Source organism: Dasypus novemcinctus, chromosome 6 (genome assembly GCF_030445035.2).
Source record: "Dasypus novemcinctus isolate mDasNov1 chromosome 6, mDasNov1.1.hap2, whole genome shotgun sequence".
In the NCBI taxonomy this organism is placed as follows: Eukaryota; Metazoa; Chordata; class Mammalia; order Cingulata; family Dasypodidae; genus Dasypus; species Dasypus novemcinctus.
The window spans coordinates 133,951,555-133,978,200 of NC_080678.1; the positions used below are offsets into that span (position 1 = coordinate 133,951,555).

At 43.6% G+C, this 26,646-nt stretch overlaps 1 long non-coding RNA gene across 1 annotated transcript in view; it reads right to left on the reverse strand.

Moving 5' to 3' along the window:
• Window positions 1-24,675, reverse strand: part of LOC131278849 (uncharacterized) — a 27,291-nt gene extending 2,616 nt beyond the window's left edge. Inside the window, exons 1-2 of the long non-coding RNA XR_009186302.1 lie at window positions 24,124-24,675; window positions 5,368-5,481 (exon numbers count right to left, since the gene is read on the reverse strand). This is a non-coding gene — a long non-coding RNA (uncharacterized lncRNA). The remainder of the gene's footprint in view (window positions 1-5,367; window positions 5,482-24,123) is intronic.
• Between the last annotated feature and the right edge of the window lie 1,971 nt (window positions 24,676-26,646).

Here is a 26,646-nt window from a genome sequence, read left to right on the forward strand (position 1 = left end):
TCCATGGCCTTGTTTTCCAACTAGTCAAAACTAATAGACATTACATCCCCAAATATCTAAACTAAAATGGAGGGGTGGGGGGAGGAACATAGAATATTTAGTCTTGAAATCGAATCCCTTGGGGCCTTACATCTGCCTGTTCATAGCAGAGCTAGCCATAGTCTTACTCTAAATGAATAACTTGAACCAAACAATATTTATCAAGTCCCTTCCATTCCATAAGAGTGGGTCAGATGCCTCCTGAAGCAGCACCAGCTGTGACGGCTGTGGGTCACACGGGGGGCTCAGGCACTCACGGGGACCACACGGCCTAACCCCTAGAGATCATGAGAAGACGGTTCCCGGGCTCCAGACAGGCTGCTGCCGAGGCCGGAGTGCAGGGGTGGAGAATCGCCTGCCAGAGGAGCGAGCTGGAGTTTCCTCTTGGACACACTGCAGTTGACAGCAAGGAGAGAAGATGCTCAAAGTTTCTCCCAGAACACCACCTAGCAAAGCCCACAAAATGCTACATGCACCAAGAGAGGAGAAACAGAACTTCCTAGCTGTCTTATATCGCACACCAGCAAGGTCAAGTTTGCAGACTATAACAGCCTTTAAAATCTAGCCAGGCGTTTCTGTTTGAAAACATCAATGCAGGGGAAATGATGGATTCATTTTTGTCCCATGGCCACAACTGTAGACTAAATCTTTGGTACCTTGATGATTTCTAAGTCCTGGATAGCCTGGCTTTGTGCGCTTCACTCCTCATTCTTCAGCTCTTCCAGTGTGGGAATGTGGGGACCACAGTAAAGCCTGTCCATTGGAGGACTCAGTGCAACAGCAGCTCCAGAGGACACCTGCACGTCCCCTCAAAGATGGTCTTGGCCCCCCGTTTCAGTCTCTGTACTAACGAGATAAATGGCCTATAAACTAGGTAACCATCTCCTCCATTAAAATTATGCATGTGTAATGTAATGCATATCCTCTGTTAACTAAAACGATAGAATGGATGGTGGAAAAGTTACACTGAATTATGGAGAGCAGATATATATGTGTGTAATATAACATTGAGAGGTGTATCAGAATAAGTACATTTTAAAATAAAAGCATGCAGAGCTGTAGCTTTTAAATGTACAGACATCCCACTCAGAAAGATCTAAACTGATGGGTAAAACACTGAGACATAACATCGTAAAATGCACTGACTTGGGAATCCTGTCCTGGAGAGGACACGCTCATGCTGGGATTGTTGATGGAAATACTGGAACACTTTGATCTTACTCTTCATTACTTTTGGGTTATTTCTTTTCTTTTCTCTGGAAATATTTCAGAAATAAAGTGACTTCATTTCCCCATATAAAGGTATATTCTAACCACAGGGTAACGCATCGTTTTTAACATAAAAATAAACATTTAAATATTCTTTGGTGTTTCATTATTTTATCCATACTTCTCTTTTTCTTTTCAGCACCTGTATGATTTGACTGTATGTATGTTTTCTTTTCCTTTCAGCCAGCGGTTTTGACACCCTTGATGCAGTAATAAATGGAAACCAAAAGAAAAGTGTCTTAAAAGTTGCAAAGAGCTTTTCCCTTCTCATTCTCCCAGCAGCCTGGGTAAAACTTTTCTACGATGTCTCAGGAGGAGGGACTTTCTGCCCCCCCCACACTCTTGAAGCCCGCGTGAACTACCTGGCGTGCTGACTTTTGGGCAGCTCCTGACCGCTGCTGTGCTTGGCTTGCTAATGGCTCGGGTTTGAGTATGTGTTTGGGGCAGAGGCTTGTTGGACCAAGGACAGGGGTGCTGGGAGCCCAGAACAGACAGACCCGTAGAGACGTAAGAAAAGCACAAGATGCTCGAGGACCTTGCTTGGGTCTTGGAAGACTGGTGGGTGCGTTGCCCAGGCCCCACCTGCTCTGTTAGGCCTGCACTTCCTGAAACAGCTAGCACCACCTCTGGCGTTTTGGCAAATGTCCCCCAGCTTTCATGGTGAAAAGGAATGTCTCAATTGCCAATCGCTTGACAGTCATAATGAATGTCCCAGTCCAAGGTGTGTCTTTTTCCAGATACCACAGATGTGATTTTGGTAACTGGGTGTAAACACAGGAATTGGCTTTATGAAACTGAGGCCGTGAAATAGCAAACAAGTGAGCCGAAACGCTCTCCCAGGGGAACAAGCCCCCCCCCCCGCTGTGCTGTCCCTTGTGAACGAGCACCCCCTCTCCCATACACACACAGTACCAGCCCTCAGCGCTCTGGGGAGTGTTTGCCACCAACAGTCTTTTCCTTGGAAAGTAGGATGACCAAGACATGGGCCAAGCCGGTTCCCCCAGATCTCAGTACACATCTGTGCAGTGTGGTAAAATTGATTTCAGAAACAAGAGGAAAAAGTAGGGAACAAGATTTGGGAAACCCTTTAGATTTAGATTTTGTGTGTGTGCAAAGTGCAAACCCTGCCTCACATTTTGTTGGTGTTGAAATTCTTTGTGCCTGTTCCTTATGGCTTTATATGCTAAATGGGTTTTGGTGGTAATGGTTCTTTGCTTTTAGACATGTTTAAAAATACTTAAAAACTTCAGAAAACACTAACCTGGGCTTCAGTGTTTATAGACAGTTCTGTGACTCAAGATGTGAAGAGGACACTGTCCGTTTCCAGGTGGGAAATCACAGTTCATGGGCCTTAAAGCAATTGGGGAGATTCTCCTTCCAGTCCAAGAAAGCAATAATATTATCAATTCCCCAAACTGGACATCTTCATGTTCTATAAGATGCCTTCAGATTTTCTTTGGTTTTAATTGTTGCACTGGATTAGCTCTTTATATAAACAATTTTAATTTTAATTTAAGGATTGAAGTCTGACCTTTTTATACATCTACACTGCCCATCGGAATAAAACACTTTATAAACAGCAAGGTGGATGTGGCTTTGGAACTCAGGGTCTGTGTGATGCTGATTTCCTACCCATTTGAAAATATTTTATTTCTTTAGGATGTCTTAAGTTGCATTTAACCTTTGGCCAAAGAGCAGGAGCAACTTCCTACTTTCCGTTGTTAAGGTTGGAGCTACATTGTCAGGTCCTCTGTGACTAAATCTAACTCACGGAATGAAATAATACAAAACGCTAGTGTAGACACTGCCCGTGTGACGTAGTTAGTTCACTTAGAGGAGCTTCCTTAGAGAGTCTGCCTTTCCTTTCCCAGCATGATCATTTTCCAGTCTCCATTTTATCCATGTATATTCCCACATAGAACAAGCTTTTTCCATCCATTCTCCTGAATCCTGCAGGCTGAGGCAGGGAGAGCCCATCAGGCGTTGCCACACATGCCCCTCCAGGTACATAGTACATCCATTTCTCTATTCTGGTTGCTGCCAGTTAGCCCTAGGTGCACCTGTAGATTCACATCTGACCAATGACCTCAGTGGCACCGTGCAAGGAATTGTCCCTCAGCAACCGGTTCATGAGCCAGACGGAGCCGGGACCGGCCCAGGGAGGGCTGAAGGACGCCTCTTGGCACCCATCGCTGAGGAGCTCCCTTTCTGTAGCCATCCTCCACAGGAGTCCCTGGCCTGGCCTTGTAGCCAGGCATCAACTTAAGATTCAGCTTGGATTCCAAAAACAAATCCATTGCCGAACCCCATGACCGGGGTGGGCTAGTTATGCCCCACGCGTCACGGTGGCTTTCAGCAAACGCTGGAACTGTGAAAAGTACGAGCTGAGCCTGGAAAATTAAGTCCTAAAGAAATGACCAAACCCAGGGGGAAGGGGTGGCTGTAAGAGACGGTGAGAAGCGCTCCCATGAGCTGAGGTCCCTCCCACAGGTCTGTGCTCTTGGAGGGAGGCATGTGCGCCTCCCCAGTGGCAAGTGATTTTTGCTGTGTTGCTTGTCTCTGATGTGTGTCTAAGAGCATGCTGACTGCTCAGCGTTTTGATGTGTGCCCCAGCCGGTAGGCCCGAGCCACAGACTTCTCAGGACAGGTGGTGGGTCAGAGCCTGGCTGCAGAACGCTGGTGGCCAGCCCCCATGGCCCAGCCTCCCTGTGCCTTTTGGTGGCTCCAAGGCAGCAAACACGGTGGGAACAGATGTCTGGCATTTGATGAAAAGGTGTTATCCCTACTTTCCATTTTTCTGAATTATTTTCCCTGGTGAATGCCAGATATTAAAAACCGAGCATGTTGCTGTAACATTGTGCTTCCATATGCCTTTGGGTTGTAAAGTGTATCTTTTGCATATTACCATGGTTTTCAGTGTGACCTGCTGTATAATGTTCCCCAGCACATTTAACATATCTGTAAAAGCACTTCCAAAAAATTTGAAAAAGAAGAAATAAAACATGTTGGATGATTCCTTGTTATAGTAAAACAATTAATGGGTAGGTTCTAGGAAATGATCAATCTTCAAATAGGCATCCAGGAAAGGATGTGAAGTCCTTTGTTCCTGTGAAAAGACAGCTGTGTCTTTAGGTCTTGATGCTCGTGTTTGGCTGCCACCTTGAGCGTTATGGAAAGGAATGGCTTGAGTGTGAAGATGAGAGTCCAAGGAAGAGTCTTGTGGTGTGGCCTGGAGGAGATATCACCTACCCTCGCTACGTTAGGCTGCCACCTTCCAGGAAGAAGACAGTTTTGGCCCCTGAGTTTCTATAGTTAAAGAGTGCAAACTCAATTCTTGGGAAAGCCTGGAGTCTATTTGTCTTTAAAACTTACGAAGTTGCATTTTAACAAGAGAAAAAGCTTTACTTACAGCAAGGGGAAAGCCAATCCTCTATAAAATAGGAGTCTCAGGAAAACTATTATTCAGTCTGCAGATGTGTAACATTTAATTCCAGAACAACTACATGCTTCTGTATATTGGGTCTCTACTCCTGCAAATTTTCATCAGAAAAAGAACCGCCCCCCCCACCTCACTCCACAGCTTGCTGTTTACAATTTGTTGCCTGAGCTAGGTTATGCATGACTCACCCACCCTCTGTCAAAATCCAGCTTTAGAAAAGCAAATGCCTTCCAAGACAGTGTCAGGTGGGCTATCAAGGTACCCCTGGCAGCCCGAGCCTGTGGCCAGGCTCCTAGTTCACTGTGATACTAACAGGTGGCAGTGGCAGCGTCTCAGCCGGCGAAGTGACCAGCACTGCTTTAGACATAAAAAGGCGCCTTTAAAAAACCTTCTCCCCGTCATGCAAAGGGCAGAGATTTCAGTGAAGGAAGGGTGGCTGGAGCACACGTGTGCCCTCTGCCTTGACTCTCCTTTAGATAGTGAGCTGGCCCAGACTGCGGGCAGCAGCCCCGAGGGACTGGATGCCCCTTTGGAACAAGGCTGATCTACACACACACACACACACAGCAGGTGAGCCTCCCAGGCCAACTGAACTCGAATCTGGACTGAACTGAACATACAGGAGAAGGCTGCTTGGTGCCGCAGTCCCATGCCGTGGTACATTGATGTTTTGGTAGTCTTTATTTCGTGTGATGCAAGGGTGCATTTTGCATCCAGATAGTCTTCTTTCAAACCTGCAAGGTTAAAATGGACAAGGCTGAGGCTGAGAGTCCTTAAGTGTTTTAGTTTTTCATAAGTTGCAGGGGGGAGCTTGTATTTCCCATTTTTCTCATTTTATTTCCTCCAAGCAGCTCTGCAGCGCCCCTTTTGGCAGGAATCAGAACGTGTATTTGTGTTTTTCAAGGGTGACCGAGCCTGTTAACTCTCTCTACCTTGAGAAGGGGCTCAGAGCTGGAAACAGGGGAAGACTGAGCCTGTTACACTCACCACTGTCCTGCCCCAGGGACAGCCCTGTCCTGCGGGATGTCCTTGCTGGGATGGCAGGTCCACACCGGGGAAGGTGTCTGGTCCTCAGCCTTCCCAACTTGTGAGGGCAGCTCTGGGCGTCCTGCCTGTCCTCGGGTCACCTGGAATCCACACCTGGTGCTTGGAGACCACTGGGGGTCGGCAGGCAGCCGAACCCCCTTCCCCACGGGGCCCTTTTATGTTAGATTCTGAAACATGATGAAAGCCCCCTCCCCAAATGGCTACAGAGACATTTAAGTGCCTACAAGACTTCCCCCTATGCCAACTCCACCCGTTCTTAAACTCAGAACCCGTGACAATTTCATGACATTCAAGAACAATTCCGGTGAAAATGTGCAGGTAAAAGGCAAAATCGTGTTCCAGGTTGAGAAATAGTTCTCGCAAAGCCAGAAGCCCATGTGCTTGAAACATAGGGGCGGGAAGACGGCTGGGGCCTGGCTGGGCAGCTTCCCAGAGCAACTTGGACTTGAAACTGTGATTCCTGTGGGCGGGGGGAGTTCAGTGACCCCAGCCCTTGGGGCTCAGGAAAGCGTTTGGGAGCTGGAGAGGGCTGGTGGTTGCACAGCATCGTGACTGTACGAAAAGCCACTGAACTTCACACTAGAATGGTTAATTTTATGTTATGTGACTTTTACCTGGAGGGAAAGGGGGGACAGAGGGAGGGATAGAGGGAGAGGGAGAGAACAAAAATCGAGCTACAGCCGGGGGCTGGGGTGCAGGATGTTTCTTCACCCAAAGCTTTGGGGCCATCACAGAGGCGGGGCCTGAGCAGCAGCAGCCAGGGTTTGGGTGCAGGGGATCCTAAGAAAGAGGAAAGAGGAGAGTGTGGGGGCGCTGGGGCGAGTAGGCTGAAGGGGAGTCAAGTGCAGTTCTGGCGGGCGGGCCTGCGTGGGTCGTACACCAAGTCCATCGCAACTAACAAAATCGGCCAGACGCGAGGATCCCAACAAACCAACAAAAAGCACAAAAAAACCATTCCTCGACCCCACCTTGGGAATGCTTTGTAATCTTCTTGATTAAAAATCTTGGCGATTTTCAGAGCACGCTTAAGGTTTTAGGAAGTACAGCCTTAACGAAATATTTCAAGCTTTCCTTAACCCTGCTTTTTCACTTGTACCCACTTTATTGTTTTTTTCCCCGATTGTTTAGATTTTAATTCATTAATTTATTTGCTTACTTTGGGCTAAAGCCTATTGAAAGCCTGAAGGACCATGTGCATACTTTGAGAAATGCTGCTTTGGAATGTTCTCACAGTACACTAGAAATGCAGACTCTCCCTTGTTAGCATCACCGAGGCTTGCAGGACATGAGGCACCGCGTGGGGAGAGGCTGGCGCGGGGGGGAGAGCCGGCCTGCTGGAGCCCCTGCTGCCCTCTTCAGTCCACTGAGCCTTGGCCGTGCGTCAAACACACATCTGAGATCAATAAGCGTCAGGGCTGTCCACCAACCCAAACCCATCCAGGAGTGAGACGTGGGCAGGGAGGAGGGGGCTGCTCAGCCCGAGAAAATTCAGGTCCTTGTTAAGGTAAGTGAAAAAAGGAAGTGCTTTAATATAAATGGGTTTTTACAAGCACTAGTCTGTCTCTCATTGACCCAACCACTAAGGAGACAGTCTCCCCAGGAAACTCAGGTGAGCTCTTTCAACCTGGGCCCACCTTACTGTTTGCTTATAAAGGCTGTATTGAAATATAATTCTCATGATGCACAAATCAGTGTTTTTTAGTATGTTCGCACTATCACCATAATCAATTTTAGAACATTTTTATCTCTCCTTAAAGAAACTTCACACCCATTAGTAGTCATTTCCTATTTGCCCCCAACCACCCCAACCCGAGGCACCCACTAATCCACCTTCTGTATCTACAGATTCACCATTTCTGGGCATTTTCATAAAAATTGAGTCATACAATGTGTGGTCTTTTGTGACTGGCTTCTTTCACCTAACATGATGATCAAGTTTTAGCCTGTATTAGTGCTTCATTCCTCTTTATGGCTGAGAAATAGTCCATTGCCTGGCTGGACCATGCTTTAGGTATCTCCTCACCAGTGATGCACACATGCAGTTTCCGTGTCTTGGTTAGTATGCATGATGGGGCTACGACCTTTTGTTGACATAGTTTCATTGTGGTGGATGTGCGTTTTCATTTCTCTTGGATGTGTAACTAGTAGTGGAATTTCTGAGTCTTGTGTAGTATTTTGAGGAACTTGCATTCTGTCCTCTAACCTGTTAGCACCAGTTTACATTATCACCAGCAGTGCAGTGAGGGCTCCAGTTTCTCCCCGTACTCGTTGTCTTTTTTTATTTTAGCCATGCTCATGGGTTTGAGGTAGAATCTCATGTAATTATTGATGTGCATTTTCCTGATTCATTGTGATGGTCAACATCTTTTTATGTGATTATCGGTCACTTGTATATCTTCTTTGGAGAAAGGTCTAGTCAAGTCCTTTGCCCTCCTTTAATTGGGTTATTTATCCTTGGATTGAATTATTTATTCTGGATACTAATCCTTTGTTACATATGACTTGCAATATTTTCTCACATTCTGTGGGTTGCCTTTCCACTTTCTTCATAGTGTCTTTTAAAGCACAAAATTCTTAATTTTGATGACGTCTAGTGTATCTATTATTTCTTTGATTACTTGCACTTTAGGTGCCATAACCAAGAAATCATTGCATAATCCAAGGTCACAAAGATTTACACCTATGTTTTCTTCTGAGAGTTTTATAGTTTTAGCTGTTATATTCAAGTCTTTGATTCACTTCCTGTTTTGTTTTGTTTTTTATATGGCATGAGATAAGGGCCATCAGAATACCATGTTGTCCCAGAACAGTTTGTTGGAGAGACTGGTCTTTCCCCATTGAATAGTCTTGGCACTTTTGTCAGAATCAATTGACCCATAAATGTCAGGGTTGTTTTGTGCACTGCCATTTCTATTCCATTGATCTGTATGTCTGTCCTTAAGCCTGTACCACCAATGACTGTAACTTTGTGGTTGACTTTGAAACTGGTTATTGTGAGTCCTCCAACTTTGTTCTTTATTTTCAAGATTTTCTGGGCTATTCAGAGTTCCTCACATTTCTATATGAAATTGTAGGATCAGTTTGCTGATTTTTCTCAAAAAGTCAGCTGATAGGAATTGCTTTGACAGTATAAGGCTAAGGAAGCCCCCTCTATTCTTAGCTGGCTGATTGCGCTGTTCATGAAGGGGCATTGGATTTTGTAAAATGCTTTTGCTCCATCTACTGAGGCTGACCATGTGTGTTTTTTGTCCTTTATTCTATTGACATGGTGTATTACATTAACTGATTTTTGAAAGTCATTACCAACTTTGCATTTCTGGTATAAATCTAACTTGATTTATGATGTATAATCCTTTGTATGTTGCAGGATTCAGTTTGACAGTTTTATGCAGAGGATTTTTATGTCCATATATGTAAAATACATTGGTATGTATTTTTCTTATTAGGCTTTATCTGGTTCTCATATTAGGGTAATACTAGCCTCATAGAATGAGTTGGGGGATGTTTCCTGCTCTCCTGTTTTTAGAACAGTTTACAAAGAATTGGCGTTAATTCTTCTTTAAATGCATGGTAGTTTTCATCAGTGAAGTCTTCTGGGCCCAGATTTTTTGGGTGGATTTAAAAAAAATTTTTTGGATGTTTTTACTTTTTAGAGTTCTTTTCAGATAATCTATTTATCCTAGAGTCAAATTAAGTAGTTTTTATGTTTCAAGTAATCTGTTTCATTTTAAGATACGTATCATTTTGGCATACAGGTTTTCATAGTATTCCCTGTAATCGTTTTATGTAAGATTAAGAAATATCCCCTCTTTCATTTCTGAGTTTTGTAATTTGAGTATTTTCTTTTTTGTTGGGTCAACCAGACATAGATTTATTTATTTTGTTATTTGTTTTTAAACAACTGACTTGGTTTGTTCATTTTTGACATTGTTTTCCTATACTCTGCTTCTTTAATTTCTGCTCTGATCTTTATTATTCCCTTCCTTCTTCTTTCTTTGGTTTGAATTTGCTCTTCTTTGTGTCTTAGGTAGTCCATTAGGCTCTTGATGCTCCTCCATCTTCAGCTCTCAATTTCTCTCGAGGCACTGGCTTTAGCTGCCTTCTGTAAGTTTTGGTCGGTTGAGTCTTCATTTTCATTTACCTCAAAATGTTTTCCTAGAAACATTTTATTTCTATTTACATGGAGTTCAAGAGTCAGCAGAACAGATCCACAGGGATGGAAATTGGAGCGGAGCTTGCGTCGGGGCAGGGGGACGTCGATGGGAAAGGGTGAGGGACATGTCTTTCTCCTGAGCAGGAGGTGGCTACACTGCCAGGGGCCTTTTCAAAGCTCACAGAACCTCGCACTTCAGACCCGGTGCATTTCACTGTATGCAAATCATCCTTAAAATAAGTAACGCTGTGAGAAAAATAATCCCCAAACCAAACAAACCAGGCCAAGCACACACCCTTGGGAAGGCGCTTTGTGCTCCCGCTCCTGCCCTTGGGGCCACATTGGCCCCATCTCAATGCCCCCCCCCAAACAGAGAAACAAGCAGGAAGCCTTGGAGAGCCGGGAGGCTCCTGTGCCCTCTGGAGGCGGGATGGCCTCTGGGCTGCCGGGCAAGGGTTTAGTGAGGAGAGGAAGGAGCAGGCGGCAGGGGCGCAGCGTCCCACCACGGTGCCCTGCGGGGAACGGCAGCCTGGCATCGGGCTGGCCCCCAGGCTTCAATGCCCCCCCCCACATGCTGTACAAGTGCCGTCATTTCCTGTTGCGTGGGCCAGAGTGGTGGGCAGCCCTCCACCTGCCTGCTGGTGGTTGTCCCTGGTTGCCAGGCGCTTGGGTTCCCAGTGGGGCAGTTTTCAGGGGTCGAGAGGATTGTGGCCCAGCAGCAGGGGACTGGCAAGCAGAGGCCACAGCCTGTCACTTCCAGCTCATCCTGGAGAAGCTGGGGGGGGGAGGGCTTCGGTAGTGTTGCCTGAGGCTTGAGACAAAGGTCAGGTTGCACTGAGCTTCCTCTGGAGGTGTCATGGCAAATAGACTATATATTGTTTCATGGAAAACACTCAACTAATGGAGGAAAAAGACTGCCCAAAGATTTTTTGTGCAAGTTTTTAAAAAATCTTAAAATTCACAACGAGCTTGGCCTGATTTCAAAAGCGTATGGCTAACTTGTGTCTCTGTCAATGAAGCCAACTCTGAACAAAGTAGACGCACTACATTTGGCAACAAGTAATAAAAGTTTGAACAAGTCCGTCCCTGTTACTTGAGAATAAAATAGACCTTATCAAAGAAGAACTCAAGAAGGGCCCCCTAACCTTTTAACCATTTTTGGCTCATATTCAAAGGTGTCTAGTCCCTGGAGACAAACCAGAAGTCCCCCAGGGCTGCAAAAATAACTTAAAGCCCTCTTAGAACAACCTTAGATGCCACCCGTGGGTGGCTTTGGGGAAAATTCTGATCTTCAGGAAGTCCAGTCTGCTTTCCCAGGAAGTGAAGAAGGGAATGTAAGAGCAAGGGACCAAAATGAAGTGACCGCGACGCTTGACAGCTCGTTAATGCACAGAGGGAACAAGCTCTAGGGGTCAGTGTGCCTCGGGTCAGTGATGGGAACCTGCCGGAAATGACAGCAACCTCTGTCTGCGAGAAGGTACCTGGAGGGCAGCAACTTGGAAAATTGAATAGAGTGAGCCCGAAAGGGGAGACCACCTGAGCCATCACGCAAGCTGTTGAGTAGAAACTGCTTTATGAGCTCAGTGCGTCTTTAAAACCAGGAAAAGACAGGGAGTTACAAAATATCTGAAGAAAAGGCAATAAGCAAAGCATTTAACATTCCAATTTAACTGCGAACTCAACCAGCATCTCTAATTTTAAAAAATGGAGTCCGACAATGAAATTTTGAAACTTTGGTAAAAAATGCCAGTGCAACCTGAATTGTAGCCACAGGTCAGGAAATTCTACAGAAAATTGCATGAGGGGGAGATTAACCACTTAGGGCCCAAGAAGGCCTTTCCACAGGGTGTATAAACCCCTGAGAAGCCACAGAAGAATTAGAAGACAAGCACTCCTTTTATCAAAGCCAAATCGCCTCTTAGGGGAAAAGAAATGAGGCAATTGCCCGGTGGCCCTGCCCAGTGAGAGAAAGCTCGGGGACGTAGAGAGAGCAAATGGACCCAGCAGACACGGAGCAGCTGGAGCCGGGTTTAAGTCCCTGCTGTTCCAGGGGCAGACCTTGAGATAAAAACCTCGAGGACACTGTGCTGAGTGAATAAGCCAGGCACAAAAGGGCAAACGTGTGATCTCCCTGGTATGAGACAATTAGAATAAGCAAACTCAGAGAGCCAGAATCTAGAATACAGGCGAGCCAGAGATAGCTTGGGGTTAGCGAACGGGGACTGATGCTTAATTTGTGCAGAGTGACACTTTAGGGTGATTGTAAAGGTTTGGAGATGGATGGCCGGGATGGTACACATTGTGAGGGTAATTAATAGCCCTGAATTATACAGGTGAATGCGGTTAAGATGGGAAACTTAAGGGTGTATATGTTAGAATAAGGATGAAAAGATAAAACATAGGACTATATAACACGGTGAACCCTATTGTAGACAATGGACTATAATTTATAGTGCAAGTATAATAATGTTCTTTCCTGGATTATAACAAATGCACAGCACTGTTACAAAGTGTTAATAATGGGGTGGTGTATAGGAAAAATACACCTAATATAAACTAAGGAGGTAGTTAATAGTACCATTTTAATAAGACTATTTTAATAAAATAGTTTTATTAAATACTGTTAAGTACTATTTTAATAAAATAGTATTTTAAATAGTATTTTATTAAATATTATTAAATAATAATATTAAATATTATTATTAATAATAAGAATCAGTTGTAACAAAGGTACCACACCACTGCACAGTGCCAACAATAGGGGGTTATTTGGGTGTGCTGATTTTTTTTTACATGATTTTTCTGTAAACCTACAACTTCTCTAATTTACAAAAACAATTTTTTTTTTTTTAATAGGACATACGGCCCTGGCGGTGTATTGGGTGTTTTAAGTGAGGTAATCCATGTAAATTACTTCACACATTGCCTAGAACATAGAATCTCTCAAAAAGTGCTGGCTACTAGTGTTAAAAAGTCAGGAAATTATTTAAAAAGTGCTATCATCAATTGTAACAAATGGTCCACCCGAGTGCAGGGTATTGGTCTAGGGAGATACGTGGGAATCCCGTGTTTTGTGCACGATTGTTCTGCAAACCCACAACTTTTCTAATTTAAAAACTGAAAACAAAGAACAAGAACGATGCCCTCCTGGCTCGCCCCTGCCCACGCCCTGCCGGCTCGCCTCGCCCCTGCTGGCTCGCCCCTGCCCACGCCCTGCCAGCTCGCCTCACCCCTGCTGACTCGCCTCTGTCCATGCTCTGCTGGCTCGCCTCGCCCCTGCAGCTCGCCCTTGCCCACGCCCTGCCGGCTCGCCTCACCCCTGCTGGCTCGCCCCTGCCCACGCCCTGCCAGCTCGCCTCACCCCTGCTGACTTGCCCCTGCCACGCCCTGCCAGCTCGCCTCACCCCTGCTCACTTGCCCCTGCCCATGCCCTGCTGGCTCACCTCGCCCCTGCTGGCTCGCCCCTGCCCACGCCCTGCCAGCTCGCCTCGCCCTTGCGGCTCGCCCCTGCCCATGCCCCACGAGGCTGAGCCCTCCAGCCGGCTGCTGTGGCTCTTTGTTCATCCCTGCGATGAGACCTGAGACGAGCCAACCCTTGCTGTCACCTCGCTCCCACACGGTGCCACCCTACAAAGAAAGAATAAGTTATGCAGAAGACAGAACAGCTGAAATTGAAGAGAGAAAAGAACAGGGAGAAAAAAGAATGGAAAAAATTGAGCAGGGGTTCAGGGGGTTGAATGATAACATCAAATGCAACAACATACATGTCATGGCAGTTCCAGAAGAAGAAGAGAAGGGAAAAGGGGCAGAAAGAGTATGTGAGGAAATAATGGCAGAAAATTCACCAACTCTCATGAAAGAAATGAACTTACATGTCTAAGAAGCACAGTGTCCCCCTTAGACTTATATGTGTAAGAATAAATGCAAATAGACCTACTCCGAGACACATACTGCTCAGAATGTCAAATGTCAAAGATAAAAGAGAAACTTCTGAGAGCAGCAAGGGAGAAGCAAACCTTCACATACAAGGACACCCTGTAATACTTAGTGCTGATTTCTCATAGAAACCATGGAGGCAAGAAGACAGAGGTATGAAGCAATTAGGATACTGAAAGAGAAAAACTGTCAGTGAAGAATTCTTTATCCAGCAAAACTGTTCTTCAAATATGAAGGTGAATTTAAAATATTCACAAATGGGAAGCGGATGTGGCTCAAGCAATTGGGTTTCTACCTGCCATATGGGAGGTCCCAGGTTCGGTTCCTGGTGCCTCCTGGAGAAGGCAAGCTGGCGTGGCAACAGGCACAGTAAATTGACACAACAAAATGATGCAACAAAAGAGACACAAAGAGGAAAGACAATGAGAGACACAGCAAACAAGGGAGCTGAGGTGGCTCAAGCAATTGAGAGTCTCTCTTCCACATGGGAGGTCCTGGGTTTGGTTCCTGGTGCCTCCTAAAGAGAAGGCGAGTAGACACAGAGAGTACATAGCAAAAATGGACACAGAAAGCAGACAGCGACTGCAAACAATGATGTTGGGGGGTGGATGGGACAGGAGGATAAATTTTTAAAAAATCAAGTTTATAAAAATTAATAAATTATTCACAAATGAACAGAAATTAAGATAGTTTGTAAAACATAATCCACCACTGGAGGAAATGTTAAAGGGATCCTTATAGCCTAAAAGAAAAAGACAGGAGAGAGACTTGGAGGAGAGTATAGAAGACAAGAATAGCAGAAAGGATAACTAAAAGAGTAAAAAGACAGATGAAAATAAGATATGACATATGAAAACCAAAGAATAAAATGGTGGAAATAAATAATGCATTTACAATAACATCATTGAATGCGAATGGATTAAATTCCCCAATCAAAAGATCTAGACTGATAGAATGGATAAAAAACATGAGCCATCCATATGCTGCCTACAGATGACTCAGCTTAGACCCAGGGATACAAACCAGCTGAAAGTGAAAGGTGGGAAAAACATACTCCATGCAAACAGTAACCAAAAAAGTCAGGGGTAGCTATACAAATATTGGACGAAACAGACTTTAAATGCAAAAATGTTAGAAGAGATACAGAATGCCATTATATACTAATAAAAGGGACAATCCATCAGGCCATTATATATATATATATTTTAAATAAATTTTACTGATACATATTAATAAAGAATACAATTTTAATAAATCTCAATGTGCATTAATATTAATAAAAGGAACAATTTATATTAATAAAGGGACAATAAATATCTATGCAACTAATCAGGGTGCCCTAAAATACATGAGGAAAACCTTGGCAAAGCTGAAGGGAGAAATAGACATCTCTACAACACACCACTCACATCATTTAGATAGAACAACCTGACATAAGATCAACAAGAAAACAGAGAACTTGAACAATATGATAAACGAGCTACATCTAACAGATGTATACAGAATGTTATATCCCAAACTCAGTGGGTTATCCATTCTTCTCAAGTGTTCATGGATCTTTCTCCAGGATAGACCACATATTAGATCACAATGCAGGTCTCAATAAATATAAAAAGACTGAAATTACACAAAGCACTTCCTCAGATCATCATGGAATGAAATTGGAAATTAATAATAGGAAAGCAAGAAAGTTGCACAAATGTGGAGGCTAAGCAACACACTGCTAAACAATCAGTGGTCAAAGAAAAAGTTGTAAGTGAAATTAGTAAATACAGCGAGATGAATGAAAACAAGAACACAACTTATCAAAATTTATCGGATACAGTGAAGGTAGTCCTGAGAGGGAAATTTATAGCCCCAAACTCCTATATTAAATAAGAAGAAAGAACTAAAACCAAATATTTAACTGAAAAACGGGAGGAATTTGAAAAAGAACAGCAAACCAACCCAAAGCAAGCAAAACAAAAGAAATAAGAAAGATTAGAACAGAAATAAATGAAATTGAGAACAAAAAAACAATAGAGAAATCAACAAAACTAAAAGCTGGTTCTTTGAGAAGACCCATAAAATTAACAACCCTCTAGCTAAACTCTTTAAGAAAAAAGAGAAAAGATGTAAATAAATAAAATCAGAAATGAAAGGGAGGAAGTTATGACTGACTCCACGGAAATAAAAAAGGGTCATAAGAAAATATTACAAGAAACTGTATGCCAACAAACCAGACAACCTAGATGAAATGGACAATTTCCTAGAAATGCACAAATAACCTACACTGTCGCTACAAGAAATACAAGAACTTAACAAACCAATCAAATTTAAAGAGATTGAATCCATCATCAAAAATCTCCCAGCAAAGAAAAGTCTAGCAAGCATTTCAAGAATTAACACCAATCCTGTTTAAACTCTTCCAAAACTGAAGAGAAGGGAAAATTACCCAACACATTTTACGAAGCCAATATTACATCATCCTAATAAGAGAAAGCCAGATAAAGACACTACAAGAAAAGGAAATCACAGACCAATCTCTCTTATAAACATAGATACAAAAATTCTCAACAAAATACTTGCAAATAGAATCCAACAGCATAGCAAAAGACTTACACATCTTGACCAAGTGCAATTTATTCCTGGTATGCAAGGGTGATTCAACACAAGAAAATCAATTAGTGTAATATACCACATTAACAAATTGAAGGGAAAAAAAATCACCTGATCACCTTGATTGATGCAGAAAAGGCATTCAACAAAATCCAGCATACTTTCTTGATTAAAAACATTTTGAAAGATAGGAATAGAAGGAAAATTCCTCAATATGACTAAAGGCATATATGAAAAACCCACAGCCAACATCATATAGTACTCAATGGGGAAAAGTTGAAAGCTTTCTCCTAAGATCCAGAACAAGACAAGGATGCCAACTGTCACCATTGTTATTCAATATTGTGCAAGAAGTTCTAGCTAGAGCAAATAAACAAGAAAAAAAAAGGCATCCAAATAGGAAAAGAGGAAGTAAAACTCTCATTATTTGTGGATGACATGAGCCTATATTTAGAAAATTCTTTTTTTTGAGTGTTAAATATTATCGTTTTAATATAAATTATTAGCTAAGAATGAAAGCATTACTCAAAATATAAACTACACACTACTTGAAAATGGAAGTTTTTAGCTCTTTTTAAAAGTAGTCTTTTTTTTTTAAAGATTTTTTATTTATTTCTCCCCACCCCCATACCCTGTTGTCTGCTCTCTGTGTCCATTCACTATGTGTTCTTTGTCTGCTTGCATTCTTGTTAGCGGCACTGGGAATCTGTGTCTCTTTTTGTTGCATCATCTTGCTGTGTCAGCTCTCCATGTGTGTGGCGCCACTCCTGGGCAGGTGGCGCTGTTTTTGCATGGGGGCGGCTCTCCTTACAGGTCACACGTCTTGTGCATGGGGCTCCCCTACGTGGGGGATGCCCCTGTGTGGCATGGCACTCCTTGCATGCATCAGCACTACACATGGGCCAGCTCACTACACGGGTCAGGAGGCCCTGGGTTTGAATCTTAGACCTCCTATATGGTAAGAAGATGCTCTATCCATTGAGCCACATCTGCTTCCCACAGTCTTTTTTTAAAGACTCATTTTTTATGAGGGGCTTCAATGATTTCATTTAGTAATGAATGGATTTTTGTGCAAGTTTTTATTGTAGTTAATGTTAGCTAAACTTACTGGGACAATAATGATAAGACAGTTCCATATGTTTTCCTCTGATTCCTTAATTTTTGAGTAAATCCAGTTTTATAAAAAATTTTTTGAATCATACAATATGTTACACAATATGTTTGGTTCATAGTAGTATAATCATATAGTATTTGTTCTTTTGTATCTGGCTTGCTTTGCTCAACATAATGTCCTCCAGGTTATTCCATGTTGTCACATGATTTAAGATTTCATTTCTTCTTACAGCTGCATAATATTCCATTGTGTGACGATACCATAGTTTGTTTGTCCATTCATGGGTTGATGGACACCTGGGTTGTTTCCAGCTTTTGGCAATTGTGAATAATGCTGCTATGAACATCAGTGTGCAGATGTCTGTTCATGTTTCTGCTCTCAGTTCTTCTGGATATATACCTAGTAATGATATTGCCAGGTCACATGGATAGTCTATATACACCTCCCTTAGGAACTTCCAAACAGTCCTCCACAGTGGCTGTACCATTCTACATACCCACCAACAGTGGATAAGCATATTCCAGTCTCTCCACCTCCTCTCTAACATTTACACTTTTTTGATATTTTAAATGTCTACCACAGAGCTACCTTGGCTAATAAACAAGTTCAGCAAAGTGGAGGGTATAAGATCAATACAGAAAATTCAGTAATATTTCTGCACATTAGTATTGAACAATCTGAGGAGGATATCAGGGGAAAAATTCCATTTACAATAGCAACAAAAAGACTCAAATATTTAATACCTACTGTATTAGTCAGCCAAAGGGGTGCTGATGCAAAATACCAGAAATCTGCTGGGTTTTATAAAGGGTATTTATTTGGGGTAGGAGCTTACAGATACCAGGCCATAAGCATAGGTTACATCCCTCACCAAAGTCTATTTCCAGGTGTTAGAGCAAGATGGCTGCCAACATCTGCCAGGGTACAAGCTTCCTGAGTTCCTTTCTTCCCAGGTCTTGCTTCTCTCTGGGCTCAGGGTTTCTCTCTTCCCAGGGCTTGCTTCTCTTTCCTCTGTGTTCTTACTTTCTGGGGATCCAGCTTAAGACTTCAGCATCAAACTCCAACATCAAAAATCCAACATTAAAAAAAAGATCTGGGAAGTGGACTTGGTCCAATGGTTAGGGCGTCCGTCTACCACATGGGAGGTCCGCGGTTCAAACCCCGGGCCTCCTTGACCCATATGGAGCTGGGTCATGTGCAGTGCTGATGTGCGCAAGGAGTGCCGTGCCATGCAGGGGTGTCCCTGTGTGGGGGAGCCCTGCGCTCAAGCAGTGTGCCCCGTACGGAGAGCCGCCCAGTGCGAAAGAAAATGCAGCCTGCCCAGGAATGGCACCACACACATGGAGAGCTGACACAACAAGATGATGCAACAAAAAGAAACACAGATTCCCATGCCACTGACAACAACAGAAGTGGACAAAGAAGATGTAGCAAATAGACACAGAGAGCAGACAACGGGGGGAGGATAAATAAATAAAATAAATAAATCTTTAAAAAAAAAATCCAACTCTGTCCTTTGGCATGCCTTTTATCTTTGAGTCTCCACTCACCAAGGGGCAGGGACTGAACATCTTACTGATGTGGCCCAAGCAAAGCCCTAATCATAACTTTATCATGCCCAGGTTCGGACCAATTTATAAACATAGTATCTATTTTTGGAATTCACAACTATATCAAACTGCTACACTCCACCCTCTGAATTCCAAAAAGACATTACAACATTAAAAAAATGCTTAAATCAGTAACAATGCAAGTATTAAATCATATCACAATTAATTTAAAGAAATACAGTTTGTCATGGGGCAAAGTCCCATTTACTATAGACCCCTGAAAAATACAAAACAATTTATCTGCTTCCAATACACAAATGGACAGACAAAGGATAAACATTTTCATTACAATAAGGAGAAATTGGGAGGGAAACATGAGTCAGGGGTCCAGAACAGTTCAGTAAACCTGCAGGGTATCCTCCATTCAATTTCAGTCTGAGAGTCATTCTTAAGAGGATGGTTTCTTCTCCTTGGGGCCATATGGGAACCCACCCTTTCCACAGGTTTGTCGAATGGCCATTTTCTTGGTTCCACCCTTATCGAGCATCTGGGTGTCAACCAAGCTTCAGACCTCACCCCCAAGAGCAATGGTGTAATTGCCACACTTTACCCAATCTTTGGGTTAGAGTCTTAACCCCCCTACTACAGTGACGTGAAGACAACATTCCCCCTAACCTTTGGCATACAGGCTCAACCCTCTCAGAGCAATGAATTGACCACCTGGCCTTCCCTAATCCATGGGGGACAGGTCCACTCCTCTCAGACCTGCGGGGTACTGACCTTAACCACTCTAATCCTTGGGGAATGTGCCGTATCCTCTCCAGACCCTGGGGCAGCAAAATTCTCTAAGAATATCAGGCAGGAACATCCACTCTCTTCAACTGCTGGGGCAAAGTCACCCTCTCTGTGCACATGGATGGGGTTCCTCTCTTGGCCCAAGGTGATGTCTTAATTCCAGATCTCAGCTTCCATGGTTTTCCTCTTGAAGCAGTTTCTTCTTCAATCTCTCCTTTTCATGTCCCTTTTATTCCAGGCTGACAGTGGTTTTGTTCATACAGCTCTCTCAAAAAGTCTGTTGGTTTAACATACAGGAATCTGGAGTCCAAGCTATGACATAGTAAGACTTTCCACAAGTCTTTCTGACATAACTGTATCTTCAATCCTGATTTGCAAGTTCCAAGTTTAGTTAATTCCTCCAATGGGTCACTTTCTTTAGGAAGCTTGATTTCCAGAGGCTTGGAATTTCCAGAATCAGTTTCTGTTTTCTTTGTGCCTGCCAGTTCAGTCCTCAGCATATCTCTGTCATCTAGCATTTTGCTATAAGCTGCAAACAGAAGCCAAGCTGCATTCTCTGGGTTTACTTGGGAAATTTTTTCAGCTAAATGCCCAGGCTTACCATTTGCAAATTCTGCCTTCCATAAAACACCAGAAGTTAATCTTGCTAAGCTCTCTGCAACTTTAAAACATGGATCACCTTTCCTCCAGTTGCCAGTAATAGTTTCATCATTTACTTCTAAGGCATCATAAAAAGTCTCTTTAGCATTCATATTGCTGTCAGTATTCCCTTCAAAGCACTGTAGGTCTTTTCTTCCTAGCATCTCACAATTCCTCCAAAAAATACCCCTACCCATTTATAAAACCATTCCAGGATTTCCATAATTGCAAAAGCACTTCCCCGCTCCTCAGTACCAAATTCTGTATTAGTCAGCTAAAGGGGCGCTGATGCAAAATACCAGAAATCTGCTGGGCTTTATAAAGGGTATATATTTGGGGTAGGAGCTTACAGATAACAGGCCATAAGCATAGGTTACTTCCCTCACCAAGTTCTATTTCCATGTGTTGGAGAAAGATGACTGCTGAAGTCTGCCAGGGTTCAGGCTTCCTGAGTTCCTCTCCTCCCAGGTCTTGCTTCTCTCCAGGCTCAGTAAGTACTTGCTTCTTTCCTTTGTGAGCTTAGTTTCTGGGGCTCCAGCTTAAGACTTCAGCATCAAACTCCAACATCAAAACTCCACCATTAAAAAAAGCCCCAGCTCTGTCTTTGGCCATGCCTTTTGAGTCCCCATCCACCAAGGGGCCTGGACTCAATGCCCTACTGACATGGCCCAATCAAAGCCCTAATCATAACTTAATCATCCCAGGTTCAGACCAGTTTACAAACATAATCCAATATCTATTTTTTAAATTCATAACTACAGCGAACTGCTACACCTAGGAATCAATTTAACCAAAGAAGTAGAGGACCTATATACAGAAAACTACAAAACAATGCTAAAAGAAATCAATGAAGACCTAAACCAATGGAAAAACATTCCATGTTCATGGATTGGAAGACTAAATGTAGTGAAGATGTCAGTCTTACTCAGACTGCCTTATAGATAGATTTAATACAATACCAATCCAAATTCCAACAGCCTACTTTAGAGAAATAGAAAAGGTAATTACCAAATTCATTTGGAAGGGAAAGTATAGCCAAATAGCCAAAAGCATTCTAAAAAAGTATGGATATGAGAGGAATTTCACTGCCTGACCATGAAACATATTATAAAGCTACAGTGGTCAAAACAGCATGATACTGGCATAAAGGCAGACACATTGATCAGTGGGATAGAACTGACAGTTCAGAAATAAATCCTCACCCTATGGCCATCTGGTTTTTGACAAACCTACCAAGTCCACCTTAACAGGACAAAACAGTCTCTTCAACAAATTGTGCTGGGAGAAGTGGAGAACGACATCCAAAATAATGAAGGAAGAATAAAGTAAAAAATGGATCAAAGATCTAAATATAAAAGCCAGGACCAAAAAACTACTAGAAGGAAATGGAGGGAAACATCCTAAAGATCTTGTAGTAGGTGGTGGTTTCTTGGACCTTACACTCAAAGCACAAGCAAGAAAAGAAAAAAATAGATAAATGGGACCTCCTCAAAATTAAACTTTTGTACCTCAAAGGACATTGTCAAAAGGGTGAGAAGGCAGCTGATTCAATGAGAGAAAATATCTGGAAATTATGTATCTGATAACAGTTTAATATCCATGATATAAAAAGATGTTACACCTCAACAATACAAACGACCTGATTAAAAAATGGGCAAAATACTTGAATAAATATTTGTCCAAAAAAGAAATACAAATGGCAAAAAAAACACATGAAAAAATGTTCAACTTCACTATAGCGATTAGGGAGATGCAAATCAAAGCTAAAATGAGATACCATTTCACATCTATTAGAATGGCTACTACTAAAAAGAGAACTACAAGTGTTGAAGAGGATGTGGACAGATAGGAACACTTATTTACTATTGATGAGAATATAGAATGGTGCAGCTACTGTGGAGGACTGTTTGGCAGTTTCTAAAGAGGTTGAATATAGATTTGCCAGGTGACCCAGCAATACCACTATTAGGTATATATCCAGAAGAACTAAGCAGTGACATGAACAGACTGATGTTCATAGCGGCGTTATGCATGACTGCCAAAGCTGGAAACATCCCAGGTATAAATCAATTGATGAATGGATAAACAAACTGTGTTATAGTCACACAAATGATTATTAAGCAGCTGTAAGAAGAAATGCAGGCGTAAAGCATATGACAACATGGATGAACCTGGAGGACATTATGTTGAGTGAAGCAAGCCAGGTACAAAAGGACAAATACTCTATGATTGTGCTATATTGTGTAATTTCATAGAGTTAATAAGTTGAATAAGGGTCACCAGAAAATAGAATGAGGTTAGAAAATGAAAAGGTGAGGGTTAACTTGTGCAGAATTAGTAAAAATTATGTGTTCATCTTTTGAAATGAAAAGAATAGGTGAATGCTGAAACATAACGTTTATAACTAGCAGTACCATTATGTGTGTATGAAAGTGGCTTAAAGGGAAGTCTAAGGTTATATTACTACAAGGAAAGCTAAAAAATGTAACATGGAACTGTATAGCATAGTAAAACTGCATGTGAAATGAATATTGGTAAAATTGCACATATAAGACTGTTTTTCTTTGGAACTGAACAAATGTATGTTAATACTAAAAGACGTTAATATCAGACAAAAAAACCCACATTATGCTGACTGAAAGAAACCAAATACAAAGTACTACATCTTGTATGATTCCATTTATATAAAATATAAATTTAAATCAAATTATAAAAACCAAATTAGATTAGTGGTTATGAAGCACTGGGGAAGGACTGCTAAGGGGTGTAGAGTTTCTATTTTTGGAGTAATGAAATTGTTCTAAAATTTTTTGTGGTGATGACTGTACAACAGTGTGATTACACTAAAAGCCATTGATTATATAGATCATATGGTACATGAATATATCTCAATAAAACTGAATAAATAATTGTGCAAGAATAGCCAGAAATGGCAGCTATGTACAGCAGGGGAAGCACATGGTGAGACTGAGAGGTGAAGATTTTCTTGTCTGTTTTTTATTATTATTGAAATAATAAAAATGCTCTAATAATGATTGAAGTGATGAATACACAACTATGCGATTATACCAAATATCATTGAGTGTATACTTTGGATGAATTGTATGCTTTATTAATACGTATTAATAAAACTAATTTGTTAAAAAAAACAAGTATACAGTAAGTTGTGTTTGTTTTGTAGTATTTTCTTTTGAAGAGTATTCACTACGTAGATAAGAAACACAGAGTGAGAATAAAATTTTCTAAATTATCAACGGGATAGGGCTAGAATCCAGGTCTCTTAAACTTGTTTGTGTGGGCTTTGAGTTCCACTCTGCCTTAAGCTGTGGGACCTTTACTTAGCCTCAGTTTCTCCTTCGGTAAAACCAGGGGATGAACCCAGAGCACTTCTCAGAGAGCAAGTGACTCGCGATCACCTGTGACACACCTGAGTGCAGGCCCGGGACCTCGCGCAGCCGCGCCCGGGTCTGTGGGGCTCGGGCCAGGGCGGGGCCTGAGTGGGGCCGCCGCCCGAGACTCACCTGAGCTCACCGCGGTGACTCACCTCGCTCCCAGCGCTCCCGCCCGGCCGTTCCCGGAGTCGCCGCTCCTCCTTCCTCGCAGGGTCACTCAGGCCGGAGCACCCTCTTGGGGCCTGGGATAAAGTAATTCTGCGGTGGGGAAGCAGAGCCAGAGGTCCCCAGGGGGTTCTGGCCTGGCCGCGCCAGGCTGTCTTCGAGTCGGGGTTCCCCTACAAAGCGGGGGTCCAGCAGGGCCAAGGGGAGCGGGCCCGGCAGCGGCGGCGGGAGGCACCGGGAAGGGCGGGCGGGGCCGGGGCCGGGCCGCGGGCGGGGGCGGGGGCGCGGGGCGGCCCCTTTCCTCCTCCGAGCCCGACGGGAGGGAGACAAAGCGGCGGCCGTCGGCTTCGGGCCTCGGGATCCTCCTGCGCTCGCTCTGCTCGCCGCTGGTACCTGTCTTCCCGCCTCCTTCGCGCGGGCGCGGGCTCCCGTGCGGGGCTCCGAGGGTCCTCGGGCCGGGGTGCCCGGAGCGGCGCCCCGCGGGCGCGCGGGGTACGGGCCCCCCCGCCGCCCCGCCCGGAGTCGGGCTGCGGGTGGGGCGCGGGTCGGGCCTCGGGCCTCCCCGCGCTTCCCCCTGCGTGGCCCCCGGCCCTGGCCGCGCGGGGCCCGCGCTTCCCGGCGCTCGGGAAGTTGAGGGGCCGAGCGGCTGGTGAAGAGAAAGCCGCAGGCCTCGCGCAGCTCCCGCGTATCCTCCGCGAAAAGTTTCTCCCGCTTTCTAAAGTTTGTTCGAGTGGACTTGGTGCGCGCGCCAGGCCCGCGCCGGGCCCCCACGGCCGGCTGCCTTCTTGTAAAGAATCCGCGCGTTGTTCCTTTTGCGTGTGTGTTCGTTGAATTGATTTTTCCGGTGATGTGATTATCTTTTGCCTGTTTACGGTTTCTCTAGCCCCATCTCCCCCTCACCGGCCGCTAAAACTCCCCCCACTGCTGAACCGAGAACTTTGGCTGAGCCCGCACACTCTCATTCCCGGCCCGAGCGAATATGAAAGTTTTAGTTCTCCCTTTCCCTGACAGTCTTGTTGGTGAGGTGCGCCACGCCCGTGTGGACTTTTGGCGTGGACCGTGTTAACCTTTATTGTGGAATTAATTACTCAAGACTTGTGTTTGTTAATTGGACGCACTTTAGTCCTCGTTTTCAAAAGTGGCATTATAAAGAGTCTTTCTGTTGACTTTTAAAGGACTGTGTCTGTATGTGTGAGGGGGTGGAGGTGGGGGGAAAGAAGCACTTGCTGGAAACAATTTTTGACTGAATGCCTAACCTTGGCTTGGCAGGAAAGGCTTCCCAATAATGCAGGCGGCAGTTGGTCCAAATCCAGGATTGACACCCTCGTATATCCTCCAGCGTCTTTGCAGCATTTCTGCATTCCTTTTGTACAGAATTCACAGTAATCTCGAAAAGGCAATATATTAAGTCCCCAGCTAAACTATGGGCATTTAATATTTTTGTTGAAATGACTATATCATTGTATTGTTTTGACAGGATAGACATTTTGATGAGAGGGTGTTTTGTGTTTAATAGTGATTTTTTAAAAACTATATAAGCGTGTGTTACTTTAACAAAATATGAACTTGTAAGTCAAAGTAATTAGGATGTACTATTTTATTTTACAAGAGGAATGAGTGGAAGAGCTCTCCATAGCCTCTGCCCAATTATTTGCCCTTCTTGACTTTTTTTTAAGTTAAAAAATTTTTGCCCACTCTCTCGAAGTCTCACAGTTGAATCGGACATATTCTCTGTTCCTAAGGGTTTACAGTGTAGTACAAGGCAGACGGCAATAACTGCCCTAATGGTACTGTTGAGAAACTATTGTATATAGGTCAAATATTATGTACTAGCAATAAAAGAAAATCTTTGGGGACATAGGGAAGGGTAATTGGTTTTATTTGAAGAAGTCAAGAAAGGCTTCCGGGAGGAGGTGCCTTTTGGACTGGCCTTTGAAATATGAGCAGGGTTTGTCAGATGAAGGGAGGAAGTGAGAAGCATAAAAGGACATAGGAATTTGGGGGAATTGTGGGACAACATTCCTGATTTTCCTTACACTTTTGGCTATTGTGTCTCAGTCTTTTGTACCCTGCGTTTTATCCAGTGTATCTCGGTCCTTTTCTGTGTCCATACCATTGGTGTGGCATCAGCCTCGCTCCCATCAGTAACATTTCATTCCATACAGTGACTTAGAGATGAGGGTGCCCCACCCCAAGTTGAGAATCACTGCTGTGTGCTGTTCTCCCTGACGTCCACCTGATGTGCTGAAGTCTAAACCTCTGTTTGAGTGCAGATGTCTGTCCTGATTGAGTGCAGATGTCTGTCCTGACTCACGGGATCATCTGTGCCCTGGAGAGCTCCTTGGGTGTCGCACAGGCTTTCCAAACTCACTGTGTCCGCAAAGGGACTCCTTGTTCTCTGACCTTTGCCCCCTAAACCAGATGTGGAGATCAGAAGTAACTTGCGTGGTCTTGGAATTTCTTTGAGAAAATGACATTAGTGTGAGGCACGAAAGACATTCCTATTTGTT